Source organism: Lytechinus variegatus, chromosome 1 (genome assembly GCF_018143015.1).
Source record: "Lytechinus variegatus isolate NC3 chromosome 1, Lvar_3.0, whole genome shotgun sequence".
In the NCBI taxonomy this organism is placed as follows: domain Eukaryota; kingdom Metazoa; phylum Echinodermata; class Echinoidea; order Temnopleuroida; family Toxopneustidae; genus Lytechinus; species Lytechinus variegatus.
In genome coordinates, this window is record NC_054740.1 from 64,468,408 (window position 1) to 64,485,839 (window position 17,432).

Genomic DNA, 17,432 nt, shown 5'->3' on the forward strand with positions numbered 1-17,432 from the left:
ATTACACTTGCGGCATACGAATATGAAATAAAGTATAAAGCGGGAGAGAAAAATTCAAATGCTGATGCACTTAGTAGATTACCGCTAGAATCAACCATTCCGGATCCTCCGATCCCGGGGGATATCATACTTCTCATGGATACGTAAGATAGGACACCGATAACGCCTTCGCGCGTCCGTTCTCTTACCGACAAAGATCCGATCTTGTCGCGGGTCCGTAACTTCATCTTACAAGGATGGCCTACAATAGATGAATTACAAGATAAGGCATTCGGTCCGTATTTGAATAGAAAAGATGAATTGAGTGTTCATGAGGGAGTAATATTGTGGGGAGCTCGCGCGGTGCTTCCCCTGAAATGTCGAGAAGCAATGATGGAAGAATTGCACGATGCACATCCGGGGATAGTGCGTATGAAAGCAATGGCGAGAAGTTGCGTATGGTGGCCACAGATTGACAAAGATTTGGAGCGTAAAGTTAAATCTTGCGAAAAATGTCAATCACACCAGCGACAACCGTCGAAAGCTCCACCACATCAGTGGGAATATCCAAGTAAACCATGGTCGCGAATTCATGTCGATTACGCAGGTCCAGTGGAAGGGAAAATGTTACTAGTAATAGTAGATGCGTATTCAAAATGGATAGATGTTCACATTACGAATAAATCGACAAGCGAAGCGACAATAGACAAATTGAGGGAAGTCTTTTCGGCACAAGGTCTTCCTCAAACGCTGGTTTCGGATAATGGGCCCTGTTTCACGAGTGAGGAATTCGCTATGTTCATGAAAATGAACGCAATCAATCACATTCGAGGTGCACCATATCACCCAGCTACTAATGGTCTCGCGGAAAGAGCAGTGCAAACTGTGAAAAGAGCACTCAGAAAAATGAGTGGACCCCTTCAGACGAGATTAGCAAGGTTCTTGTTGAGTTACCGTACAACTCCACAAGCTACCACAAACCAGTCACCGGCAGAATTGCTCATGAACCGAAAGTTGCGTACTCGCATATCTTCTGTTCTGCCTGATGTGAACGCAACCGTTGAGAAGAAACAATTCTCACAGACCGCTCACACTTCTCGCAAACTTCGCGAATTTAAGATAGGAGAAGAAGTCCTTGTGAGAAATTACGGGCGAGGCAACCAATGGCTACCCGGAAAAGTAGTCGAACGTAACGGTCCGGTATCCTATGTCGTAAATGTCAATACCAATAATTCGACGCTGAAATGGAAACGTCATGTTGACCAATTGCGGAGTCGAATCTCGACTTCATCGACCTCGAACGACGACACCGGCCCGACACTTGAAGATGATGACGTTATCATCCGTGATAACGACAATGATGACCGCAATGTCAATGAAGATCAGATAGACATTCGCGCGGATCGTGAAGACAATCCTGAAGTCGATCACGATGACGGTATAAAGCATTATCCTAGACGAGAGCGTAGAAAACCAAGCTATTATGGATTTTCGTAATTTTCGACGCAACAATAATTTTAATAAAATCTTGTCTTGGATTATAAACTCACCTATTTTTGGACCTTGTCAAAATTCCTGATTTAATTGTTTGGTTCAGTGAAACAAAAAGTATCATTGAATTTATTAGTTTTGATTTTAACTTCAGTTCCTGACTGACGTATATCATTTAATAATGTTTGATAATTATCAAAAGTTTCTTAAAGGTAAAATTTGAATCTGGGAACTGAAAGAAATTGTTACATTTCAATATATAGTTTCATAACCAATTGAATAGTTACTGGTACAGTTTTGAGTTGCAAATTGAATTGGGATGTTGAAAAGGTATGTTTAATCTAAGGGGGGAGAGATGTTATATATTGATAATGATGTCATTCATGATGTCATACCATGACTCACAATTGTAGCTGCGCAGGCGCAATGCGGAATAAACTTGCTTTGGAATCATATACCAATGGTATCAGACGTGTGCTTATTTATGTGCCTTAATTACTAATTACTGTAGATTAATTAGGAGTACATAACAATGTGCACATGACACATTGCATAACCCCTAACCCAGTGGCGGACCGTCGGACGGTGACCCGGAGGAGACAAAGCATTGGGGGGCACAGCATTGTTCACAGACAATGCAGTGCCCAACCCCCCAATGCTTTGTCTCCTCCGGGTCACGGGCCGCTACTGCCGTAACCCCACCACATTTTTCATCTTTGAAACAAAAAGTATTTTTTTAGAGGGAAAAATACAAATTTAAGCCAAAAAAGTATAAAAAAGGGTGTGAAATAGACAAGTGCTTTTTATAGGAATATGTCTTTAACTATAATAAAGACATAAGAACAACATTATAAGTCCAGGTATGGATCTTCTTTCTTGTCGTAGTTGTTTACATGATGGATGCATAAGAAATGTGTGGAGGCGAAATTATCGCATTAAGTTAGGACTGGGGTATGTTGAGCAAACCAACATGGGGCAAGTTGAGCCATGGTAATTCTTATGTTAACGTATATAAAAGAAATCGTAACATAAATTTTTAAGAATCAATAACTGCGAAAATCTATTACATTCACGAATTCACACATTGCGTGTGAAATATTTGGTCTTGCCTCGGCCTACTGTATGTTGATTATTAAAAAAGCTAAAAACGAAAAGTTTGTCATATGTTTGGAAATTCATATCTGTTCCGAATTTATTAGAATCGTCTTTATTGGTGTAAACGTGTAATCATCATGATTAACATGTGAAAAATCATACATGTAGCTTGGAAAATAAACTTGGAAAATAAATAGTGTTGAAATCATCAGCGTGTTTTTTGTCTATATACGTGAACAAATTTTCAAAAATGGTAATCAATAACGTAGATTGAGAGGGTTGAGCCATAAAGAAACCATGGGTAACATTTCCCTTCTCAAATCCGACAACCCCCACCCTAGCTTGTAAGACCCTGCATCTACATTATCATGCACTAAATGCATGTTGTGTGTTATCGCTGTAGTACTCGTGCATAACTGTGTACAAACCATTATCATACTCATATTCATCATTTCTGAATGAATATTGTATTGTTCACTGTTCATGGCTGAACACCTGGATGTATTTACTCAACGAAAAACACACGAGTCATGTAACATATAGCTTAGTGATTGATCGTGGGGCTGTTTTTTACGACTGATCAACCAATGCGATCAATGGTAGAAATCAGCCAAACGATTAATTGCATGGCTTCAATGTTACGGGGCCATGCATTAATCATGCGCTCATATACTGATATGAAAAGTGGGATTAAACAAAATAGACTTGGAAATTCCCCAAACAGATCACTGAAAAACTTCGTATCACGGATGATTCCCGTAGGTTAAAAAGGGGAGTATTTAGAGAACTTTTTTATTTGGGTAAAAAGCACGTCACTGAACACGGGAATCCTATACAAATTATTCTGTGTATGTTTTACGTAGAAAGAATACCGTTTTAATTTCAAATCTGGTGTCGATTTGATTGCAGCATAACATGCAGTCTGGGTAAAAAGTGACTTATTGTTGCAGAGTTAGGTGTCATAATAGAGTTTTGCATGTAAACTTTAACGTTGGACTGAAAATGACCTTTGACCTAACCATGTGACCTCCGACTGCAGTATAACATGCAGGTTTCCTAAGTACATCTACAATCCAAGTTTGTATGAAAAGTGACTTGTGGTTGTAAGAGAGTCTTACACGTAAACTTTAATGTTGAACTGAAAATAACCTTTGACCTTACTGTGTGACCTTCGACTGTAGCATAACATGCACGTTCCCTACGTACATCTACAATCTAAATTTGGGTGAAAAGTGAGATATGGTTGCAGAGGTATGTGTCATAAGAGAGTCTTGCAAGTAAACTATAACGTTGATCTGAAAATGACCTTTGACCGAACCATGTGACCTCCAACTGCAGCATAACGTGCAGGTCCCCAAATCCGTTTATCATCCAAGTTTAATTGAAAAGTGACTTAAGGTTGCGGAGTTAGATGTCATAAGAGAGTCTTGCATGTAAACTTTAACATTGACCTCCTGAAAATGACCTTTGATCTTACCGTTTGACCTCCGACTGCAGCAGAAGATGCAGATCCCCCCCCACCCCATCTACCATCCAAGTTTGGTTGAAAAGTGACTCTACGGTTGCGGATATAGGTCTCATAAGAGAGTCTTGCATGTAAACTTTAACGTTGACCTGAAAAATGAACTTTGACCTTATCACGTGACTCCTGACTGCAGCAAAACATGCAGGCTCCCCAAGTCCATCTACCAACCAAGTTTGGTTGAAAAGTAAAGTAAAACGAATGTGAAACTCAGGTTATATATTGGAAGTCATGTATCAAATCGCCATTTCAACTGATGCGTTGGCTCGGTTTACTGACGGTAGGTCTAATATCACTTGGTCTAGTCTTCAGAAGGGTAGGCCATACATCTATTTCTTAAATTTAAATGAGAAATGCGAGCGGATGGGAAGAAATACAGCGAAGAATAAATTAAGAGGAAATGAGAATGACGAAGCCCTACATTTAAAAAAAAAGTTGATGAAGAAGAAGCATGCAGAAGAACATGAAGAAGACGAATAACAAGAGAGGAAGAAGGGGAAGAAAAAAAAGAAAACAGAAGGGAAAAAGGGAAGAGAAAAAGGAAAGGGGAGAGAAAAGGGGAATGAAAGGGAGAGGGAAAAGAAAAGGAAGGAGAAGAAGGAAGGGGAGAAAGAGAGGGAGACAAAGAAAGAAGTACACTTTTTTGATCTAGTTAGTATCATAATTGACTGTATTTCCTCTCTTTTCTGTATCTAGAAACTAATGCGACATTGTTTTGACATGACAGAGGAACTGAAATGATTAATAATCTGGGAGCAGCCTTCTACAAACCATCTTCTCACAATGATTAACCGAGTGCGAAGGGTCAGGTAAAATACATACATGTACACATTAAATTTTAAACAGTAAGTGCTAACTTCACATTTTTAAACAGTAAGTGCTAACTTCCCATTTTGAAAGTTTGTTTTACTCAATGCTTTATAAAAAAAGGATTGAGTTGTTGATTTGTTTTATGAAGTACGTTTGTGTCTGACGCAGCTGGAAAAATAATTTCTTTATTGGCAATCGATCAGCTTTGCCTGCATTTCGATATCATCACTTTTTTTTGCTTGAAAAAATACTAATACAGAATTGTGGGTAAATTTTAAAGACATCTATAAGAAATACATTGTATTCTGTTGAAATATTGTTGGGTTACTTTCTACAAACCAGCTAATTTTTGTTATCTTTTGAGATTGAAAAAAATGAACAAAATGTGCATATCAGTATAATAAGGCTGCCAAGTCTATAATTCGGAAACAAAATATTTACTTTCATCTGGTAATCCAAATCTATCCAGATTGAAATTAATTCAAAAGTAGTGCGTGCAGATGAAACCAAAATTGCTTTGAGAATGCAGAAATTCGTCATTGTCAGATTGCCCCTAAATCATATTACTTTCCGTCAGTAATGGAGATAATGTCTACACATGTAGAGTTAAATATCTTTTTATATAAAATGATGCCTATCGCAGACTGGTAGACCTACATTAAGTATATTTCTTTAATAATTCCAATTAATAAGTTTTATGTGATTCAATGTGTTTATTTATGAACGGCCATTCTTATCTCTGTGATATGTTTCCACTTTCCTTCTTTTCTAGTTATCTTCTCTTTAAGAATATTCCAGAATGTCCTGGCAGTAAAGCTTTATTCGGCACTATATTTAATGAGATAAAGTAATTACTGTTATTTCTGCAATTTGTTATTTAAAGGACAAGTCCACCCCAACAAAAACTTGATTTGAATAAAAAGAGAAAAATTCAACAAGCATAACACTGAAAATTTCATCAAAATCGGATGTAAAATAAGAAAGTTATGACATTTCAAAATTTCGCTTCACTTCACAAAAACAGCTATATGAACGAGCCAGCTACATCCAAATGAGAGAGTCGATGATGTCATTCACTCACTATTTATTTTGTTTTTTATTGTTTGAATTATACAATATTTCAATTTTTACGAATTTGATGATTAGGACCCCCTTGTCTGAAGCACAAAATGTTAAAATAATGGAATTCCACGTGTTCAGGGAGGAATGAAACTTCATTTCACATGACAATGACGAGAAAATCAAAATATTTCATATTTCAAACAATAAAAAAACAAAAGAAATAGTGAGTGAGTGACATCATCAACTCTCTCATTTGGATGTAACTGGCTCGTTCATATAACTATTTTGTTAAAAATAAGCGAAACTTTGAAATGTCATAACTTTCTTATTTTACATCCGATTTTGATGAAATCTTCAGCATTGTGCTTGTCTGATTTTTCTCTATTGATTCAAATCAACATTTTTCTGAGGTGGACTTGACCTTTAACTCTTACTGTGCCAGGTGCAATACCCCTCTAGTGCCAGGGAAATTGGAGAAATCCTAAATTGACCGAAACGTAAGCAAAGACTGATTTTAAAACGGTCATAACTCTTTACCCGTACGTTGTATAACGAAACCTTCTACACATGAAATGATGCATGGTTCATGGACTTTATGATCATGCTATGACCTTTCAAATTTGCGTTTGGAAAAATTGAGAATAGATGAAATATTTTACATCTTTTTTTTTCAATAAGTAAAACCTAGAAAATTATGATTTCATGAACATTTCAAAGAGTAAATAACCCAAGGAATTGTAGAGATACCAAGAAATTAAGAAAATGAAATGAAAGTTCAATGTTTACCCTTTCAAATGACGTATCTATGTAACTGAACAAACAAAAATGTGAAAAATAATGCTCTTTTGAATGAAATACTATTTTGCTATTCAAGTTATTTCCTCTGAAATACGAGAGGGTTTATACACACACAGTTGAAACCATCCTTTTCCAAAAAAGGGCATTGTCGTCGATCAAGTGACCAATCACAGCACAGCTGCGATCCCACGCAAACACACACAATAATATATTAGAGCCATGTACATGTATCTTCACAGTGCAGCCAACCGTACCCTTACATTCGTGTAGTCTTCAAAACAAGACCCTTGTTTATTTAGAATGCGCGGTATTCCGCAACAAAATTATTGGTGCAGAGTAAATTTTATGTCATTTCTATTCTTGCCAATATTGTCGTAATGCAAAATATGCTTTAGAAAAATCGTAACCTGGATACGATTTGTGGTGTTCGATGCACTCAACTATATACTGTTTTGGATAATGTAGGCGATTTCTATCCAGTGTCGGCAACAAACATTTGCGACCCACTCAACTATCGTTCTATAGCATGAATCAGTGTAAAGTTTGGTCATACTTTGTCAGGGTCTATTCGTCGTACATACGGGCTTTCATACTGTAACAAATTAATTGCCAGTCACAAGGAGACAAAATATAGAAAACTAAAGATGATATATTGAAATATAGATAAAGAGGGATCGGACAGATTCAATACTAATACCCCTTTCATAAACCTATGCGGATAATTCAATAAAAATTGCGTTCATAAACTCCGGAAATAATCCGCATTATTTTTACGAGCGCCCGTCCTGAAAAAGGAGGATAATCGTCATGGAAACCGCACACACCCCCTCCGATGCGGTTGCGTTTGAAAAGGGTGACCTTGTGACCGCTCCATGGCAATTACCCACATTACTTTCGAAATGCGTTCATAAAGTCAAAATCTGGTCCCGATGCTGCTATTATGCCGATAATTGCAGCATCAAAATAATGCAGATAACTCTGGTCCTCTTCCGAATCTACGACCAAATTATGCTGCTATTAGCCGCATAATTGGGTTTATGAAAGGGGTATAAGCCTATTTGTTCTGTATTTCTGGTCTGCCCCCCCCCCCCCCCCCGCCTAAAAAAATGTGAGGTCAGTGATTTTTAGCCCTTTTTGTGATGACCCAGGTTGAATACGAAATGAAATGTATTTATTACAAAACATAATTCTAGCATAATATTCATACGTTATCATTATTATTTAAATATGATCATATCTGATCTTTGTAGCCTCATCTATGAAAGGATATTAATCTGAGCCAACTATGCATCTCGTACATGCCAAGGAATTGACAATAGATGCCGGATATTATTTTTCTTGCGGAAAATATAATGCAATATAAAATGAAAATATGACAATCTTAGACAAGAAAAGGGCCTCATTGCATATTTTGCCTTTGAATAATTGATTATTTTCAAACTTCATTTCATTCCGCGAGGCTTCATTTCATTCAGCGAGCGAGCATACATGGCAAGCGGTTTGAAAAAGGCAACGGTCTTCGTCGACATGCCAGGAAGCCCTATGGGATCACTATTTGATATAAAATCGTAGCTGAACAGTGAAAGAACGATAAACATAACATGTAAAATTCACTCTGTGGACATTTCATGATGGGGGTGAAATATTCATTATATCTGTTTCGGCATTAAAAAGAATAATGTTCGACCAAAGTAGCCACCTGTCTGATAGCGACTACACGTTATTGTTCATGCCACCAAGTCATGAACAATAGATGCCCAGACTCCCTTTTATGAGGAATGTCTAATCCGCGCTCCCTCCTGACCTATTATCGAGGAAAGTAATTTAGAACAGGATGTTCATAGAAATCGGGCCACGCGCGCGTCTTTTGATTTGACAATTGAATACTTTCAAAGGTTCCGATACGAACAATAGCTTTTCTCTCCGTTGAGATCAAGATTAAAATTCCTCTGTCGCTTTCCCCAACACCTTCCATTGACTTATTGCCATTAAAATACATAATTTTTATTCAAATATTTGTTTCGACTTTAAGACATTTAGCATCAACAATATGCTTCAAATTTCCTGTAATCTAAATGATGATGATGATGATGATGATAGGGATGATGGTAAAGATGTCATGGATAATGTCGAGAATGATAACACGAAATCAAGGGGGAAACAGCACACCTCCACCACCACGACCACCACAAACACTGGCATCGTTACTTCCACTTATCAAAAGCACAAAGAAAAATAGTTTAAAATAATTAAAATCAACTTGTAGCTGAAGCCTATTTTGCATATTTAGAAATAAAGGATAAAGATGAAATTTAAGATTGAAGAAATGTATAGGCTATAATCCTTGACAAATCAAACATACAGAAAATTGAAAGATAAAAGAGGAAAAAGAAATAACGAAGCGATGGGGTGTGAAGGTAGAAATTACTAACAATTTGTAGAAAATTAGATCTTTATCATTTGTTGAACCTTTGTTTATTCAAATAATATGTTTGTAATGGATCATCTATCGGAAAAGTAAGATATTGCTTTCGACAATATCAGAGATTATATTTACTACACCTCTTATTTGTGATATCGATAATTACCCCGTCAATGAAACTATCAATGTAGTAAAAATTAATTTTACTTCCCCTTTCCTGAAAAAAATGAAATGGACATCATTTGCTGTTCAAATTATATATAAGTGACACCACTAAACTTCTTTATAACGTGCATTGTCAATATTTTATTCATGCGGTAGGACTTATGCACAATCAACATACTCGATATGTTAGCACATTTAACATTTTCAATTATCAAATTTGCTTGATATATTTTTTTTTCATTTCGTAGTAATCCAGTTTATGCTACCAGATTTGCCATATAGAAAAATATCGAAATGATAATAATAATCAAAATAACAATAATGATAACAAAGATTATGATAATACTCACATACTAATAATGATAATAATAATAGCAATAATAAATGAATAAATAAACAATGAGTGTGGTGATTGCAGTGCGACGAGAGTGGGAAATGACAGCCTTCTTTACTCATATATTCATAACGACAACAATTTTGTGAGGATGCAAAAAACAAAGTATAAAACCTCTCCCCCCAAAAAAAAATCACCCCCAAACCGTGCACATTTGCAGGCACAAAAAAGCCTTGACACAAGAATACTACCATACCGGCCTGCAAAAGACCAAATCGATAGCTCATGAATATTCATGTAACAATAGCGAATGGGCGAGTAGTGCTGGGTGAGGAACATCGTACCGCTCTGTCATTGGTCAATTCCGAGCTGAATGCCTTCGCACACTCGCCTTTGCTCTACCCATAGAAGTACGTGTATTGCTACACACAACCGTTATATCACACGTTTCTATAGGGGAAATCCTGATTCAGATCGCGGCAATATCCAAAATCAACTCTTCAAAATAATGATGCAAAAATACAATTTTACTCAAAAAATGTCTATGTTAACCACTATTTTTTATGTGATAAAATGAATTGTGAATTCCTTGCCAGTATAACAACATAAAATACACAGAATATGGTGCTGATTTCCTGGCTGTAAAATTGGTTAAACAAAAAAAAGTTACTTGGGCACAAATAGCTGCCACCGGCAAGAGTGGCCTATGGTCACAAATAGCTGCCAATGGCGCTTAAAGAGTTAAGGCAGACAATAGAGCTTTCTCGACAGTGGAAAAGAACAATAAGCTTAGCTATTTTGTTGAGATTGTTAATTTCACTGAGGTTATTCAAGAGTCTTCTGGAATTTGACTGCTCCTGAAAGAAGGAAAATGTTCTTTTAAAGACAATACCAGAAGCTTCCAATACTAGAAACCTCTAGGATAGTGAATAATTTGTATATATAAACTGGCAGTTTCTTGAAGGACATCATCATATCAGATCAGAACTAAGAGTTTCACGCCAGACTTAATGTCAGAGCCGAGTTCATTTCCACCTTGTCCGGATCATATCAGATCAGAACTCAGAGTTTCACGCTAGACTTTATGTTAGAGCCGAGTTTATTTCCACCTGGAATACTTATCTTCTGCGGAATTATTTGCACGCCATCAATGAACGGCTTGCAGTTATCTTGAGAGAGGAATTCTCAGTTCTCATCGAGATCATCAACCTGTTTAATGAACACTCTACAACCCATGGATTGCTGAAATTGACTGTTAATAGTCTTAACGCATCGTATTAAAGCGAGTTACTGGAGGCAAGACACGTCTAGGGAGGGGTGGTCAGCAATGTCCAAGTGGATTGGACTTGTAGTGGAATGTGACCATGATCAACGCGGGGAGGCAAAAAATGCTACCCTGGAAGAGCTTATGCGCGGGAATATCGCCTCATTCGTTCATGGTACAAGAGAAGCAGGTCATACTTTAATTCGTTCTTTACAGTTATTTATCAAATAAGTTTGGTTTATTCACCATAGCAGAAGTTTTTAGCCACATTGGAGCTTGGTTTATTGAACTATTTTACAGTTTGGAGGCGTACATTCGCAAACTTGCTCACATAGTTGTAAGACGGCGTTTTATTTTTCAGTTCTAGTCTGATTACTCACTGTTACATTTTGGATCACCAAGCGAATTTCTCGGAGCTGGCCTGATTTACTGTTTTTCCACTCATCAGTAGCTGAGGTTAAATTCAAAGCTAGGGGAAAAAATGCCAAAAACAAAGGACGCAAAGAAAAAGTCGAAGGCGGTGAAACAGAGAACTACACCTCTCCGTTCGAAGCGGTCTCTCGGAAGAAAGGACCGGAGCTCAGGCGATGATGCAGGGGCGGCGCCAGAGGAAGGAGAAAAAATGGAGGCTGTGGCACCAATGGGTGAGTCGCTTCCTTGGCCACTTACGGGGGGTGTTGAAAATGTTATAGATAATCCCCCAAGGGATGAAGTTATAAATACTACATTTCCCCAGTCACCGTGGCAACCCCAAATGATGAGTTGCATTGGGGATGAGTTGGGGGTGGAGCTGTCTACCACATTAAAAGAGAAGATATGGAGAGGGGAATTTGTGGACCTTGGGCAATTAGTGCAGCGAGATTTAGGGCGGAGGGACGATACCCCCACTTTCGCGCTTGTGTCATCGGGGGCCTCGCTACTCCTTCGACCCCAGAGAACCACCCCTTTCATTAATAACATAGAAATGTGGACGACAGCATTTATAGTGTATATGTCAGTCTTTTTAGAGAAGCATCCACTACGGGCGAGGGAATTGCTTAAATCTATGAGCATCGTTCGGACAATCACTAAGTTCGGGGGATATAACTGGCGGTCGTATGACGTCCAGTTTAGACTGAGACAAGCCAGGCAGCCACTGCGTTCTTGGGCATCTATAGATATCGAGCTGTGGCTTACCGTAGCTTACTGTAAGCAATGCACTTCCGGGGCAAAGCTACTCTCGCGCGCAGCCCTTTCGTGCTTTCGGAATGGCGCCCAAGCGCACAAACCCCTCCCCCTTTCGAACGGGACAGCATCTCAGATTCTGCTTTGCATTCAACTCTGGAGAGTGCCAACGCGCAGGATGCCGCTACGCGCACAAATGCTCCAGTTGCGGAGCCGGGGGCCATGGAGCTGCAGCGTGTAAAACCGGTTCTGCAAACCAACACTCCAAGCAGCGCGCTGGCTCGCACGCCAGTCAAGCTAAATAAGCTGGCACCTTTTCTTGCGTCATACCCGGATAGGAGAGATGCGTCAATCTTGTATGAGGGTTTCAAATCTGGGTTTAAATTGGGTTATACAGGGGAGCGTAGAGCAGTTTCTACTTCCAATCTTTTGTCCGCTCGTGAGTTACCAGAAATTCTGCAAACTAAAATATCCAAAGAAATAGATCTTGGGCGCGTAGCGGGTCCCTTTGACGAACCCCCATTTCCAAATTTGCGTTGCTCCCCTGCCGGTTTGGTTCCAAAGCGTACCCCAGGAGAATACCGATTGATACATCACCTTTCTGCTACTCGGGGAGCTTCTGTTAATGACTTCATCGATCCGGATGTGTGTTCGGTTTCTTACACATCATTTGATGACGCAGTATCTCTTGTCTCGAGTGTCGGTTCCGGGGCCTTCATGGCAAAAGCGGATATCAAGACGGCTTTTCGGTTACTGCCGGTTGCGCCTGCGGATTTCGAACTGTTGGGTATGTGCATAAATGGAAAGTATTACTTCGGTCGCTGCCTTCCTATGGGATGTTCAATTTCATGTTCATTATTCGAGAGTTTTAGCACATTCCTTGAATATTGCTGTAAGAAGATTTCGGGTACTGATAATATATTGCATTATTTAGACGACTTCTTTTTCACTGGGGCGTCAAAAGAAGAACGCGTTTCGACTCTGAGGCATTTTCTTGCAATGTGCGAAGTTTTTGGAGTTCCGATCGCACAGGAGAAAACAGAGGGTCCCGTTCAGTCCTAACTTTTCTCGGTCTAGAAATTGATGCGCCAGCGAGAAGCATTAAAGTGCCTAATGACAAGCTTCAATTTTTGAGGACTCAGCTTGAACATGCGTTGTCACAGAAAAAGATGTCGTTGCGGCAGATCCAGTCGCTTGTAGGTAGTCTTAGCTTTGTTTGCAAGGCGATAGCGCCAGGTAGGGCTTTTATGCGGAGAGTTATTGATTTAACACAGGGGGTTCACCGTCCTTATCACCGAGTTCGGTTAACCGCCGGGGAAAAGGCGGATTTTGTAGCTTGGTTAGCGTTTCTTTCCAAATTTAACGGAACAGTTATGTTTCTAAGCTCGGAATGGCATAGCAACACGCGTTTTCAATTTTACACCGACTCGGCGGGGGCAATCAGTTTTGGGATATTTTTCGCGAACCAGTGGGCCCAAGGTAAATGGCCAGCACAAATATTGGCCCGTGGCTATTCAATAGCTTGGCTTGAGTTGTTGCCAATTGTTGTAGGATTAGAAATATGGGGCACCAAATTGTCTAACAGCAAAGTCCTTTTTTGGTCAGATAACCAGGCGGTTGTAAGCATAGTGAACAGGCAGACTTTCAAATGCCCCAACATTATGAAACTAGTAAGGCGGTTAGTTGTTATATGCTTAACACATAACATACACTTTAGAGCACGTTATGTGCCAGGTGTCCAGAATAAAATTGCTGATTCGCTTTCTCGTTTCCAGATGTCCAGGTTTCGTCTTCTAGCCCCGGCGGCCGCCCCGGAAGGTCACCCCCTCCCAGACCGTCTCTGGGTGAACTTCATCTAGAGCAAGAGCGTCTTCTTGTAGCCTCGAGGGCGGACAGCACGCATCGAACATATAATCAAGCTTGGACAGCATTTCAGCAATTTCGACGGCTATATTCATATAATTTGCAGGAGGCTCCCAATATTGAGCAAATTGCCCAATTCATTGCGAATTTATCATACTGTGATTATGCAGGTTCCACTATTAATACTTATGTAGCGGGAGTGACTTTTATGCTTCGGGCCGAAAATTTGGAAAATATAACAGAAAATTTCGTCATCAGGCGAATGTTAGATGGTTGCAGGCGCAGGCACACCCGACAAGACGCACGGTGCCCAATAACTTTACCAATTCTAACTTCACTCCTGGAATTTCTACCACATGCTTGCAACCATACATATGACGTGGTTTTATTTCGAGCTGCCTTCTTGGTTACCTTATTCGGTTTTCTCAGAATAAGCGAGTTTACTGCCTCTTCTAAGCAAGGTCCAGTTACATTAAGCAAGAATAATGTATCAATTCAGATAAGAAATGATAATCGGGTCGTTCAAATCTTTATACAAAAATCTAAAACGGATCAAGAATCAAAGGGTTGCACTATAGTCGTCCCATCTCACAACCGGGCTGCCTTGTGCCCTATGAATGCGGTAGAGCGCTATCTGGAGGGAAGATCAAATGGTAGCTGAGCATTCTTTTGTAATTTTGATGGGACTCCACTTAGGAGGCAGCAATTCAGTTTAGTTTTGAAACGGGCAATTAGTTTCTGTGGATTGCCTATCGAATTTTATACATCTCACTCCTTTAGAATTGGTGCAGCTACTTCTGCTGCTGTTTCTGGTGTGCCTGATGCAAGGATTCAAGCCATGGGAAGGTGGGCGTCTAATTCCCATAAGCGATACATTCGGGTTCAGTGGCAGTAATTAGAATGAGTGATTAGTCTTCCTTACGTTGTCGCCAGACCTAATGAGTTATATATTTTAAGTTTGTTTTAAAATGTATGTAGATATGGCTGTCCGCTGTTTTTCTTCTTTGTTTTCTCCTTTTTATAATGCAGATACATCCATGTGGATCGTGGGGGACTCTCTTGTATATTGGGGGAGGGAGTACGCAAGGCACCTGGGCTGCCCGAATTTTGGTTTAAGCAAAGCCATCCTCTGGTTAGGTAGTCAAGGCCTGACTCTGCGAAAGTTCCAGGAATATTTTCAAAACATTTTGAGCCAGAATATCCCCCCCCTTAGGTCATCATTTTGCATTTAGGGAGCAATGACTTGGGTCAACTCGCGAAGAAGAAGGACTTAGAAAAATATGTTGATATATGCTGTAGAGCAGTAAAATTTGCTCTTCCACACACGAGACTGGTATGGTCGGATATCATCCCCCGAATTTCCTACAGTAATACGCCTCTACTTTTACAGTCCAAGGGGGGTAAAACAAGGAGAGACATAAACAGAAACATAAACATGCCCGATCGCGTATATCACGTTTTGGAGGACAGTCATGGTGCGTCATAACGGCATCATTCATACAGAGAAACATTTATTCCGTCCAGACGGGGTACACTTGTCTGACGCGGGAAATAACCTGCTACTTCTGAACTTTCGCGAAGCCCTCGGAAAACTGGATAATTAGACCTATATAAAATGATTGCTTTTAATCCACTCCATTTGTAGTTAGCACCCCCCCCCCCCATTCCCAATCCCATATTCATTGCCCCTTATGCGGGGAGCTCGCACATATACATACGAGCATTATACTACCAGGAGACCGTATGGTCGGACTATCTATTATGTTGTTTTGTGAATATATATCATGTGTATTTAATGGACGTGAAGTTGGTAGCCAGTACCCACCTTAGGTACTTCCCTGCCTGATTCAGAAAAAGTTTGGTGCAGAGTCACGCAGTAAAAGTAAACAGTTAAGTATGATAATAATAACATATAATTAAAGTAACAATATTGTAAAATGTTCCTAGTCGGGGCGAGTTAAAGGCACAGTTAAGCATTTTCTCTGAATTACCCATTTTACTATGTTTACTTTTTTATAATTATCCTTCCCCTCCTGCATCCACTTTCACCATTGCTCAAGACATTACTTGCAATGGAAGGTGCGATGTGATCGCTTTAACTTTCCCGTTCTGTGGCGGCGTGATGCCCAGAATGGACATCTCGTTTGGCGGAATTGGCATTTTTGCCACAGCACAGGGAAATTCATTGATACCTATTGATATCGTTTAAATATATTTTGTATAATATATGTTTAAGTGCGTATGTATCATATTTTCTTTTGCTTCCTGAGTCTGGGGGTTTCATAATGAGATTTACTTTCGAATATCGGCAATTAGCATTCGCAGCCCTTCATCAATACTACTGTTCTTAATTATGTTTCACGGAGCACGTTTGCTTGGCTGAGATCATTATCCGGTCAGTTTGATGCTCAGATCGAAACGGCGAAGTGCTGCTCGTTATCATGGTTATCAATGTTATACAATTTTTCATGCCCCTCTTTGGTTTCTGGCTGGAACCAGGGGGTCAATGTTTGTCCTGTTGCCACGCCCGCTTTGCTGGGATCATCTATCCAGCCAGTAGGGTGATGTCTGGATCGTGTGATGGGGTGCCTAGAAATCTAAAAGTTGCTGTCCAGTGTCGCTGACCGGGACCCTGGATGGATGGTTGATATAATCAGGGTACTAATGGATAATTCGTTTTTCATACCCGTTCAGCGTACAGCGAAAACGGAAAATCAGTACGTGGTTCGGTCTTTGAAAACAAAAAACGAAATCACAGCGTGAAAACCCGTGCTGTGATTTCGTTTTTGTTGATCAAAAACAGAATATTGAAATCAGAAATGTTTTGGGCTCTCTCTGATTTCTCATTTTATATTTGTGTTTTTATGTATCAAAAACAAAACCAGAACACGCTCTCCGCTCCGTGATTCCGTTTGTAAAAACGAAAACAGCGAAGACGAGATCAGAGACTCCCTTGCAGTCCCTGCAACGTGATTTCGTTTTTCGTACAACCTACAGGCATATTAAAGAGCGCCCTCCAGGAGGTGAGGCAAGTTTCAATGGAGATTTTAATAAACTGTACCACACATATTATGTTTGAAAGGAGGTTTAAAAGGAGGTGAGGCAAGTTTCAGTGGAGGTTTTTATAACTGTACTCTAAATTATGTTGAAGCCAATTTAAATGGAGGTGAGGCAGGTTTCAATGGAGCTCAGTTTTTTAAAAAGAATAAACTGTACCACACATGGTGAAGCCAGTTTAAAAGGAGGTGAGGCAAGTTTCAATGGAGGTTTTTTTCAAAAGAATAAACTGTAGGCCTACTACACATTATAGTGAAGCCAGTTTAAAAGGAGGTGAGCTAGGCAAGTTTCAATGGAGGTTTTTATAACTGTACTACGGTAAAGCCAATTTAAATGGAGGTGAGGCAGGTTTCAATGGAGGTTTTTTCGAATAAACTGTACTACACATTATGGTGAAGCGGCACCA